At 45.3% G+C, this 12,745-nt stretch overlaps 1 protein-coding gene across 3 annotated transcripts in view; it reads left to right on the plus strand.

The window, feature by feature from the left end:
• The first annotated feature begins 6,567 nt into the window (after positions 1-6,567).
• Positions 6,568-12,745, plus strand: part of VGLL4 (vestigial like family member 4) — a 143,894-nt gene continuing 137,716 nt past the window's right edge. Inside the window, exon 1 of one of the 3 annotated variants that reach the window (XM_019732657.2) lies at positions 6,568-6,855. The gene's annotated coding sequence lies outside the window, so the exon portion shown is untranslated. Of the gene's footprint in view, positions 6,856-7,693; positions 7,957-8,011; positions 8,031-12,745 lie in introns of those variants that run through there. The other 2 variants (XM_019732658.2, XM_074312984.1) reach the window with 2 other exon arrangements.

Here is a 12,745-nt window from a genome sequence, read left to right on the forward strand (position 1 = left end):
TGTGAGGACAAATCCAATCGTTGGATCAGTGTTAGATATCACTCAGAGATCCGAGGTCTGAGTCATTGTTCTGGCCATAAATCTGGTCTTGCTTAAGGGGTTTCATTCAGAACCATGCTGTGAAAAGAGCTGATGTTCAGAAAAATGCTCACCACTGACTTTTTGACAGGTTTCTAATGGTACCTCTTTGAACCTTGGAACATCGCCCTCAAGCACAGTTCATCGAATTCCACAAGCAGCTGGAGGCTTAGGTTACTACCACTCACAATGGCCCCGTCACTGGACTCTATCCAGTTGGGTGAAGGGGAAAATCCCTGTTGGGTCACAGTGGAGGTGAGGCTCATTTCTGGGCTCTGAGATGGTTGCAAGGAAAGGAAGGGAATTGACTGAGTGCCTTGCACTGTTAGATGCTTTCGTACACATCTGCCTAGAAATTTTGCTAATGTTTTAACCATTCATAGTTCTATTATTTACCACGTTCCGATCCGGTGACCATATCTCTGAAATCTGAGCAGCAGAGGACTTGGCAAGCCAGTTCTGGATTTGAATTCTGACCACCCGCACAAGAATGATAGTTCAATAAGGGCAGTGTTTGTTCACTGCTATATCCCCAGTGCCTACGAGTAGAACAGGGCCTTGCACAGAGTAGGACCTCAATACTTATTTGTTAAGTTGAATTACTAACAGAGCTTCTTACTTAGCCTCTTTAAATCTTCTATTTCCTCAATGGTAGAAGTAGGAAAAATAAAACCTACATCACAGGATTTTTAAATTATACCTTATATTTTGAGAGACTTGTAGATTCACGTGCAATTTTAAGAACTAATACAGAGAGATCCCTTGTATCCTTTTCCCCAGTGGTAACATCTTGCAAAACTAAGTACAATAGCACAACCAGGATATTGACATTTATCAATTCATTAATCTTATAGGAATTCCCTTCTATGATTTTTATGTGGATCAAATGCAATTATATAGGCATAATGCTTAGCACAATACATGCATATTGTAAACATGTAGTAATGGTAGCTAATGTCCTTTCAGGAAGCAACATGGTACACACTATGCTTTTCAAAGTGTAATGTGAGTATGAATCATCTGGGGAGTTTGCTGAAATGCAGATTCTGATGTGGTAGGTCTGGGTGGGGTAGGGGGTCCCGAGAGTCTGTATTACTAGCAAGCTCCCAGGGGACGGCTGATGTGAAGTGACAGGCTAAGCATATGGCTCCAGAATCAGATGGCCAGGGTTTAATTCTAATTGCACCCTTATTGCCTTTAAAACTTTGGACAAGTTATTTAATGTCGCTATGCTTCAGTTTCTTCATTTGCTTAATGGGAAATTTACAGCCCCTATCTCATAGGGCTCTTGTAATGCTTAAATTCAATTATTGTCTTAAAGCACTTAGAACAGTGCTGGGACCGTAGTAAGTATTAAATGTTAGGTATCATTATGATTTTAGAGCATTTCTTTTTTTCTTTATTTTTTAATTTTTCAATTGTAGTTGACATTTATATTATTTTATATTAGTTTCAGGTGTACAGAGTAGTGGTTAGACATTTATATAATTCATGAAGTGATCCCCCCTGATAAGTCTAGTACCCATCTGGATTTTAGATCATTTCTTTTTCTGTGTTCTCTCGTTGAAATAAGACCATTTGAGTTTTTCCACTGGTTACGTTGGGCCCCAGAAAAGTAGAAATTCACCTATTCTCACTCTATGAGAAAAGATAGAAGTTATTGCTAGAAGGGAGTTGTAGAGCTCTTCTAGATTAAAAAAAAAAAGAGGCAAATAACTGGTTTATCAGTTCCTATTCCTCTCCCATAGCAGACATTACTAATCGATCTTGACACTTTTTTTTTTTAACTGAACCTCACCTATGGCTTTAGAGTCCTTCCCCTCCCTGCTTCTTCTGCCTCCCACCAACTCTGGTTCAAGCCATTGTTTCTCAGTCTAGTTGTGTAGGACACAGCTCCCTGGCCCATGTTGGTATTATGAGCCTTGTGCTCCACCTGGCTGAGGCAGTCGGTCGCCAGTCGGTAGTCGGTTTACTGCTCACAGCAGCTCCTGGAAGCTCTCCCTGGCTGCCAGCCGCTCATGGAAGCACACCGTAGCCCATGGCAGCACACAGCAGCAGCCCACGCCGACCTTTGACTGCTCACGACAGCCCAGCTCCAGGGAGAGCCGTTGTTCACGATCTTAGCTGTAGAGGGCGCAGCCCACTGGCCCACGTGGGAATAGAACCAGCGACCTCTGCATTAGGAGCACGGTGCTCCAACCACCTGAGCCATCGGGCCAGCCCTAGAGTCCTTCTTAAGAGAGGCTCCAAGCGGAGTTGGTGCTCAAGATGAAACCTGTTTGCTAAACCTGATCTGGTCTAAGCTCCTCACAGACGTGGAGACTTAGACCCAGAAGTGTAAAATGACTTCCCTGGGTTCATGCTGTCTCCTGGAGACTTAGTCTGAACTACATCTTCTGCCTTCTTTGTGGAACAAGTGGAGGGAAGAAAAGAAAGGAAGACCAAGAGATTCCTGTGAGCACATCATAAGCAAAGGGGGACATGGAGTAGAAAAAGACGTTCTTCGTAGACAGGTTAGTGCATTGAGAACAGTAAGAGTCTATGCACACTACCAGCATTTCAGATTGGCAGCCATTGGTGTGTCCCTTATTCACCCCTTGGAAGTAGGACATGGAAAGACAAATTGAAAAATAAACTACTTATTGGAAATTTGGTGTGGAATTTTTTTTTTAACAATACTAATTGGGGATCCTTAAAAAATCATAAGGAGCAATTGGAAAGGCAAACATCTTATTCTTACCTAATTGAATTCCTTAGAGCCTTGCAATGTGTTGCACTAGTCACGTCAGTCTTGGTTCCGTCCTACCTCCCCCACCCCCAACTAGCAGCTATGTTATATACCCTGTAATTCTACCTCTCGCCATTTCTTTCCATTTCTCATCACTGGACCATGCCTGACTTCACGGAGCGTCATGGACACACGACTTCAAGGTAGATCAGATTGCAGCATTTCTATGGATTAGTCAAAAGAGAAGAATCAGATTCTCTCTTCGAGCAATTTGAACTATGAAGGCATGAAAGGAGTCAGTTACCAGTGGGAGCAAAAGCAAAGGGGAGTAATAAGCGAGCCAAAGTGAGGAAGAAGCTCCTTGGCGGAGAGATGAGAAAGAATTAAATGGGGAGGACGCACAGAGAAACAGAGAAGGAGACGTGCCAATGACAGTGTGGCCCATGCAGGAGGTAGAATCATGGTCCATAGAGCATCCTCCTGTGCTTTGCACTTTCTTTTCCTTTTAACTTTTTAATGTTTTGATATGAAAAATTTGAAACAATGTGCAAGTGTAGACAGAACAGTATAACAATCCTCCTTGCTCCCGTCACTTGACTTCAACCATGATCAACTCAGGGCCGACTTTGTTTCTCCTTCTGGATTACTTTTGTTTTTTATTTTATTTTATTTTTTAAAAGACTTTATTGGGGAAGGGGAACAGGACTTTATTGGGGAACAGTGTGTACTTCCAGGACTTTTTTCCAAGTCAAGTTGTTGTCCTTTCAATCTTAGTTGTGGAGGGTGCCGTTCAGCTTCAAGTTGTCCTTTCAGTCTTAGTTGTGGAGGGCGCAGCTCAGCTCCAGGTCCAGTTGCCATTGCTAGTTGCAGGGGGCGCAGCCCACCATCCCTTGAGGGAGTCAAGGAATTGAACTGACAACCTTGTGGTTGAGAGCCCACTGGCCCATGTGGGAATCGAACCGCAGCCTTCGGAGTTAGGAGCGTGGAGCTCTAACCGCCTGAGCCACCAGGCTGGCCTACTTTTATTTAAAAAAAAAAATAAACTTTGGGGGTGGCCGGATGGCTCAGTTGGTTAGAGTGTGAGCTCTGAGCAACAGGGTTGCCGGTTCGATTCCCACATGGGCCACTGAGCTGCATCCTCCGCAACTAAGATTGAAAGGACAACAACTTGACTTGCAGCTGATGGGTCCTGGGAAAAACACACTGTTCCCCAGTAAAGTCCTGTTCCCCTTCCCCAATTAAAAAAACAAAACAAAAACAAAAATACTTTTGGTATATCTACAAAATCTTGGTTTGAAATGCATACTCATCACTGGTCCATGTACAGCTTGCTTTTTTAATTAACTACTTAAGAAATTTTTTCTTGTTGTTTTTGCTTTTAGAAATTTGCCCATTTTCCCCTTTAGCTTCTTATATTTTTTTACTGTGGTAAAATATAATAGCAAAATTTACTATTTTAACCATTTTTAAATGTGTAGTTCAGTGGCACTCACATTGTTGTGCAAATATCACTTAAGTAGGTATTTTTAATAGTGAATCCTGGAACCCATCACTCAAAAACTAAGACCTTGACAATAACCTACATCTAACCAAGTGGTTCTGTCCCATCCATCCCATGTAGTCCCCTTATCTAGGTACCCCTTATTCTGAATCCTTGCATCATCATTCCCTTCCTTTTTATATAGCTTTATGGCAGGTATATGTACTCCTGCAATCATTTCTCAGTTTATTTTTAACATTACCAATAGGACATTATGCTGTATGTAACCTTTTGGAACTTACTTTTTTCACTTACTATTGTCAAGATTCATCCCTATTGTTGCAGGTCACCACTGTACGTTGTTTGTTTAGGCTGCTAATATTTCATTGTGTGAATATTCTATGTGTCAGACACATTCCTGCTCCAGTCCACATCTTGACGGCATACCCCCTTTTTCTTATGTTAATTTGAGTCTCTCTCTTCTGCACAACTAAAACAGCCAGACAAAACAATCATGCTTACATGTTGCCAGAGCGAAGTCACAGTAATGCTGAGGTAAGGGAAGCAGTGAGCTGAATCCTTGGAAAGGTCGAAGACTGGTCACATCCATGAGAAAAGGGCTTCTGTCCCCAAGATTTATCTGTAGAGTAAGGTTCACGCTAAGCTGTGATGGAAATTAAAGAGGAAGCTTTAGGACCTCCACACTGACCCCCAAATGTAAATCATTTAGCAGCATACAGATGGCAGAGTTGTCATAAAGATCAAATGAAATAATGATATGTGGGAACACTTTGTAACCCCTAGAGCCTCTTTATAAAAGTGCAGTAGTATTGTTGTTGCTATCATTATTCATTTGCATTACTCGGGCGAATCATGTTCCTATTCCTCCATGATTAAGGTGAGTGCCTACTTATAAGTTGCCCCAGAAGGACTGGATTTAACGCAGGAAGAGAGAAGGCAGGAGATGTGAATATTCATTGAACATTCAGCCCAGTCACTTAGTCCCTGCAACGGCTCTTCAAGGTAAGAATTATTATCTCTGCTTTACAGATGAGAAAACTGGGCTTGATAACATGCCCAAAGTCCTATAACGAATTGGAGGTGGAGTTTGGATTCAAATCCAGGTCTGTCTGAATCCAAAACCCTTTTTCTACCTTGCCTCACTTCCTGAAATCTGCCCAAGCAGTCTGCGCTCTTTCCTCATTCCCTGTACTAACATGGCCAGGTGAAAACCTCCTGTTTATGAGCTATCCCAGTATTTTTACCCAAGTCTGAGACTACTGATGAACCAACATGGAGTCTAACTAAAAATATCTTTGTATTATAGAAGTGTACATTTGAAACCTATGTAATTTAACTAACCAATGTCACCCCAATAAATTTAATTAAAAAAATATCTTCGAGAAGACGGGGAGCCTTCCCAACTTTAATCTGTGAATTTTAATCTAGGAACCAAGAAACCAGGGGCAGTTATGCTTGGGTTGACTTGTCACCTGGGTTGCCCCATCTACAGGGGCCCTGTGTGGATTGGAGGAGAGTGAATTTCACGAGGGGCCACCAGACAGACCCAGGTTCTGGTTCAGACCATGTCTCTACCTGTTTTAGGTAAACCATCAAATCTCGCTGTAAAACGGAGCTAAGAATACCTGTCCTGCTACCCAAGAGGGGCTAAGATCAAATGAGTTAATATGCTGTGACTTGATAAGATTGGATGAGGTAATAGATGGGAAAACAGTTTGAAGACTGCAAAGAATTTCCCCCCAGAATTAATGTAAGCTGATATTTATTTTTATGGTTATCATTCCCTCTCAGCAGAGACCTCTCCCAGGGAAAGCCCTACAGTAGTAGCTCCTCATAATGACCCAGGTTTGAGAACAGCCAGGAGGCGAGCAACATGAAGCCATTTAAAGCAAACCAGAGGAAGTCCAGTCTCTGACTATTTATTTTATGAAGTTAGTGGCTGGATATGTTAAGCAAATGTTTTCTTAATTGTGGCAGTATGAGAAAACAATGGGGCAAGGGCTGCCGGGGAGGGGGGAGTATCAGGCCTCCACCCCACCCCACCCCCCACCACTAAATCTCCAGAGAATGACAGGAAAAAATTAAAGACAGGCCTTTTCTTTTCGTGGTCACATGTCTACGCTGCAGTTGTAATAAGAACCTGCACCAATTAGAAATGTTTCACCTCCTCCCCTCGGCCCCTCCCCGGCACATTTCAGAGCAGACTGGGTTGTGCACTCCAGGAGTTTGCCAAACACAGCAAACACTGGTGTGTGAGCGGTTGGAGGGGACGCTTTCCACTCCGCTCTCAGTCTCTTCCTCCTCTGCTCCCTCCCTTCCACACTGTTTTGATTTCCTAGGACTTCCTCCTCTGGACGAGGGAGGGGGAGGAAAGACGCTTCAGAGCCTGGTGTGTTTGTGTGTGTGTGTATGTCTCGTGGTGGAGTATAAAATCCTGTAATGGGAATAAACCGAGCCGCGCCTGAGTGTCCTGGACTGCAGCGGCCGTTCTGATCTCAGTGGTACCTTTGCACACACCTGCTCAAGCCAGTGCGACCTGTACCCTCAGGTACGTGTGGCTGCCGGCCTGTCTGGCCAACGAGGCTGGGGGTGTGTGTGGGTAACGAGAGGGTGCGGTGGGGTCCCAGGTAGGCGACCCGTGGAGCACGGAGCCCCGGGAGGCGAGAGGCGCCGCGTGCGCCGCTGTCCCGCGGGTGACCAGCTGTGAACGCCGAGCCCTAGGTGACCGAAGGCTTGTACGCTCTTCCAGGGGCTGCTTGCCCGGCAGATCTGTGCGGGAGGTCGGGACGGTGCGGGCCTGAAGCCGAGGGTAGCTGAAGTGTCGCAGGTCTGGCTCGAAGGCGCTGGCACTGGCGGGCTGTGGAGGTTAAGGGGCAGCTAGTCCAGGGGTACAGAGTGTGGCCCGACCGTGGACGTCGGTGTCACGTGTGCTGTGTCCACTGGGTGCGAGAGCCAATTGTGTGCGTATGGGGAACGTGCCTGGTCCCCGAAAGCAGGGACCTGGGAGCGCACGAAAGGTTCGTTTGGGTTTGTGCATGTGCACCCAAGGTGTGGTCCCACTGGCCGGGCCTTGAGGGTGTGATGTGTGGGATACGATGGCTCCACGCGCCCTCTGGGACTGGCGCCTCCTCCCGGGCGCCCAGCGCGCCACCAGGCCCTTTGCGGCTGTTCGCAGCCCGAGCGCGTCCGCACCGGTTGGGTAGGTGCAAGCCGCCGCCGGGCGTGCGGCGGGCGGGGAAGGGGAAACGAGCCTATCGCCGCGCGCTTGGCCCCGCCCCCACCTCCCGCCGGCTCACCTGGGCTCGGCCCCACCTGCTCTGTGGGAGGGGCCTGTTTGGGGGCGTGTTCTGGCGGGCCTGGCGGAGGCCGGCGGAGCCCGGCAGAGCACTGGAGGGAGCAGGCGGCCCCTCATTCCAGGGATTCCTCGGGCTCCCGCGCTCGTGTCCGCGGCGGAGCCGGCCCGGCGCGCGCCGCCCGCGTGTGCGTGTGGGTGTGAGGAGGGGGGAGTCGGTGCAGGAGCGCGGGCGCGAACACGCCTGTGCATCGGCGCGCCCCCGCAGTGCGCTCCGCGCGCTCTGCGGTCCCGCCTCTGCCGCTGCCCCCAGGGGCTCGGCTGGTCCCAGGCCGGCGCGTCCAGAGCCGCCCCGCGGTGAGTGCAAGAGAACCCGGCCGGCGGGCGGCGGGACCCGGGCCAGGCAAGGGCTGGCGTGCCGGGGAACTCAGGTGTGGGCTGATTCGGAGCGGGACCGAGGGCGTCCTCCTGCAGGGAGGAGGCGGCTGGTTCTTGCGGGGCAACTTGAGGCTCTCGGTGGGAACCGAAACGCCTGGGCTCCCGAGGGAGAGGTCCAGCTCCTGTAGGGGTCCCAAGTGAAAGGCGTCCTGGGAGACGGAGGCGGGGGCCCGGAAGGGGCCCGGTGCCCAGCATCCCCTTTGGTCCTGGCTATTGGCAAAGAAGGGCTATGGTGCGGGACTGCGGGAAGGGCTGCGGAGGGGCAGCTGGGACGGGTCTCTTCCCCCTCGGTATACTTCCTGCCCACTCCCCAAAACAAAACGGCACACGCTTCCTGCACCGAGTGCAGGCCTCGCCGAAAAGCAAAGGTCTCTCCTTTTTTGTTTTGCTTCAAGTCTCCTTTGATTCATTACACTGAGACGTTTAAATGTCTTTGGTTAGGATGACAGTACTTGCTAGGGCTATTAACTTAGTTTTATGCGCTTTACTGGCATGTGTTCGTCTGTTTAAGCTAGATGATTAAAAAAATCGGTTTCACTTTGATCATTGGTGCTGTAGGTTTGCTCGTTGTGTTTCCTTCTCTGTGGTTAATAAGAACCAGCAGCCTGGGGGGTGGGGGTGAATGCTGCTCTTCTAGTTTTTATCAGCAGCTGGTTGCCCCCTTAATTTGAAAGGTACTATGGCCGGGTTTGTAGAGTTTGAGTATCTTTTTCCAAACCCAAACCTACCTTGACGAAAAATGAATATTCTCATTTGTTTCCTCTGAACAATCAAAGACACGTTAGGTGTTAATTTTCCTATTCGTAAAGGCCAGTTTTGCATACCATTTTAGCATACCGAACTTTAACTCTTTGCTCTAGTCTCTGAGTCTACAGACTTGTAACGTTCATTGTTTCCTGCTTGCAGCTAATGAAGTCTGCGCATGACTGTGAGGGGAGTAGCGTGGGTAGTTTAAAGGAGAGATTTGGGGTCAACGCCTGAAGGCTGTATTTATCATCTCTAAATCTCAGTGCTCTAATTTTAAATAATGGGTTTGGAAATACTTTCCTAGGAAGTTTGTTGTCTCGTAATCAAGACACAGTTTTATGTGTGTTTTTTTCTGTTCGTTTCCTGTTGCGTCTGGCTGAAAAGTCTTCGCCCCCATGGTAAAATGGTGTAAACCCCTCAATTTGTTGTCTAACTTTGGCAAAATTTTACTCCCACACTGGTTTCCCCTGCCACTATTTTTTCACACTTCTGGGCAGCCTGCCTTTGCTTTCCATTTGGAAGGGAATGCAAACTAATTTTTCTGTTGACCAAAACACAATACAATTAAGAAAATAATTTGCTATAAATAACCACGGACTACATTCCAAACTCTGTGTGTGTTGTAATAAAAACAGCTCTGGCTTATTTCTGGAGACTTGAGTTCAGGTCCTGTCTCTGTCACCTATTAAGTTGGTGACCAGAAAAATTATTTCTACTTAACCTTTGTGCTGTATTTTCCTGTGTAAGGGGATGACAATATCTGTTTCAATATATCACAGAGTTTCAGAAATTACAGGGAATAATGTGTACTTTAAAAAGTATTCTATGTTACGTTATTTATAAGTCTTTGAAGATTTGAGAGAGCTTCATAAACAGTCGATACCACTTTCCCCAACTGATTTAGAACTATACCTTAAGACTCTAACACTTCTTATAGACTTGATTATTACGAAACTAAAACTTTCACTTTCAAAAGTTCTGTAATGGGAAATTCCTTTTAACTCCTTATGGAATCAGCCTAGTTACCAACCTCTGGTGGTTGCCAAAAATCCAAAAGATTTTTACTTTGTGTCTCTTCCAGGTATCTCTAGGATAGTTTTGCCGTAATAAAATAATAAGTAAAATAACCATAATAAAAGTTATTTTGCAACTTTCAATATATTTAATAAAATAAACTTGTAAGCTCAGGAGGCAAAAGTCAAATACATTGGAAAATTCTAATGTAACTAAAATTTTGACACTGTGGTGTCTGTTTTTGGCCTGTGTTAGATAAGCTGTTGCTATGAGAACCTGGCAACAGAGAATTATTTTTTTGTAATAAGTTTTTGCAAGATATGTGAACTGAGGCTCATTTGTGATTTTTAAAAAAATTTATTTTTATTTTTTATTTTTTTAGAGAGCCTATCTAAAGTTGATGAATCTGTATGTGGGAGCTTAATCGAAGAGAGGAGTGAGTGCTGCTAATCAATCTGTAGCCATGTAGGATCTGTTCCACGTTAAAATATCATCAACAACAACTTAGAAATTGAACTGCCAAATCTTGATAGTATAAACTGCCCAGGTAGTAAGGGAAGGAGTGTATGTGGGAGGTGCTGACACCAGAAAAATGCTTTCTACCTGGGATACAGTATAATAGCTATTTTGCAAAGAAGGAAAACTTTGTACTTTGTATCTCCTGCCTCACGTGTAATAAATAGACACAGTTGATCTCATTATTCTCATTATTCATGTATTTCGTATTTTGTAAACTTGTGTACAATTTCTTTGTGATCCCCAAATCAGTATTTGTGCCACTTTTGCAGTCATTCATGCCCATGCAGAGTGGCGAAAAATTTGAGTCTGAAGTGCATGTTCCCAGCTGAGGTCAAACAAGGCAGTCAGTGCTTTGCTTTCTTGTTTAAGGTCTCCTACTGTAAACAAGTGTGCTTTTTCGGTCCATTTAGTGCCATGTTTTTCTCATCTGAGGGCTTTTTGTTGGTGGTTTTGCTATGTAAAATAGCCCCCCAAGCATAATGCTGAAGGGTTGTCAAGTGTTCCTAAGAGCAAGGATGCTGTGATGTGCCTTACGGAAAAACTATGTGCGTTAGATAAACTTTGTTTAGGCAGGAGTTACAGTGCTGTTGGCAGGAGTTTAATGTTAGTGAATCAACAGCAGATATTAAAGAAGGCGTCTTTAAACAGAAACACTCTTGAAACAAGGTTATGTATTGATCAGTTGACAAAAACCTTGCAAACAAAGGCTCGCAGGAACCTAACCCTATCTTTCCTCTAGGAGTAATGGTTCAGTATTCGCTGTTTGCTAAGACTTTACAGAACATCACTACTGTGAATAATGAGAATTGATTGATGTTGATAACTAGAGTACTTCCTAATGATACAAGGTGTCATGGGTTCGAAGACTATCTAGGTTGTTAATAGGCTGAGAGTTGAGATTTTGGAAACTGGAGAGTTAGACCTGGGATATTATGGGAAGTTTCCCAAGTTGGAGCATGATGCAAATTTATGTCTCTCATTCTTGGGGATAATAAGTCCCTGAGAGGATGTGGCATCTCAGTACTTGTGAATGGTTAATTCCAATAGCCAAATAAAATAAATGGCAAGAATAAGCATATTTGGAGTAAACTAAAAACGCCAAAGCTTCTTCTATTTCATATGTGGGTGCTGTTCACGCCTAGGTCTTGAAAAGGAAGAGACAGATGCATAATAGCCTAAATATGAGAACGAAAAGGATAGTTTATTTTTATGTGACAACAGTGTTGAAAAATGTTGGGAATTGGTAGGCTGCTCAAAAAGTCCAGATGTGAATTTCATTTTTCCCACTTGGATGCAGTGGTGTCAGTTTGGGCCCACCATGCAGTTACTTTCCAGGGGACACTTTGGGGAGATGGATGAACTTTCATCAGCCGTAAGAACTTGTACCCCAGCACCAGGCAGCCTCAAATAAAGGTCCTGAAATATGCTGTAACCTGAGTTTGGTTTTTTATAGCTTCAGCCTGCATAGATGGCCCTCAACTTGACCCATGGTCAGCTTTCATACAGTCTGTGCATATGCAGTTTACACTGACACCAATCTGTGTTTTATAATAACTAAGGATTTTAGTTATTTCATGGTTGCACTGTTTGGCAGCTCCTATTGCCAGGACCATCAGACTAAATATCACATCCTTACCCCCTTCTGTCATTTCCCCTGCACCCAACCCTGGGACTGAGGAGGTCAACAGAATCAAGTCTTGGGCTATTTCAGTGTCGGAAAACCTAAAGTGGTTGATTGAGCATTCATTCCAGGATTTCCATCCAGAGTGGTACCCTCTTTCAGCCCAAGCTAACCGGGACCTCAGTCTCTGTTGATGTGATGGGAGGTGGAGATGAGCAGCAGGCACCGCTGGGTGGATGGCAGGCATCTGAGACTACCTGGTTCCTGATACGGAATGTGTGCCACTTCCGAAAAGAAGAGATTGATGGCTGCCCAACCTGTAAACCTGCTTCCCACGGAGGTTTTGGGGGGTGGGGTGGAGCATTTAACCCTTATGGGAAGGGTACATACCTATATCAATTTACCAAGGTGTTTAGGTTTCTAAGACAATGGAAGGGCTGCCCACAGAGCTGGCTCTCATGGGGCTTATGCTTGAAGCTGGCAAGCACCTGAAAGAAGCCTAACTAGGGATTTTACACACGTATTTTTGATTCGCTGGAAATAAGCATAGAACATGTTAGATCTATTGTTCAAATTTTAGACATTTGACCTTCAAGTGAATTTTCAGGAAGGATTATGTGTGCAAGTAAGAAATTGGATGTAAGCGGAAGCTGGCTGGGTCCTCCTGACATTGTACCTGGTGTGGTGCTTCAAATGATGGCAATGTGGGTCAATTATTCATTCCTGGGGCATGCCTAGAGAAGGAAAGCTTTACTAGCAAAGGGTCCATCTGTTTATGGTATATCCTTGGTAGTATGACTATTGCAA

This window comes from Rhinolophus sinicus, linkage group LG10 (genome assembly GCF_036562045.2).
Source record: "Rhinolophus sinicus isolate RSC01 linkage group LG10, ASM3656204v1, whole genome shotgun sequence".
NCBI lineage: Eukaryota > Metazoa > Chordata > Mammalia > Chiroptera > Rhinolophidae > Rhinolophus > Rhinolophus sinicus.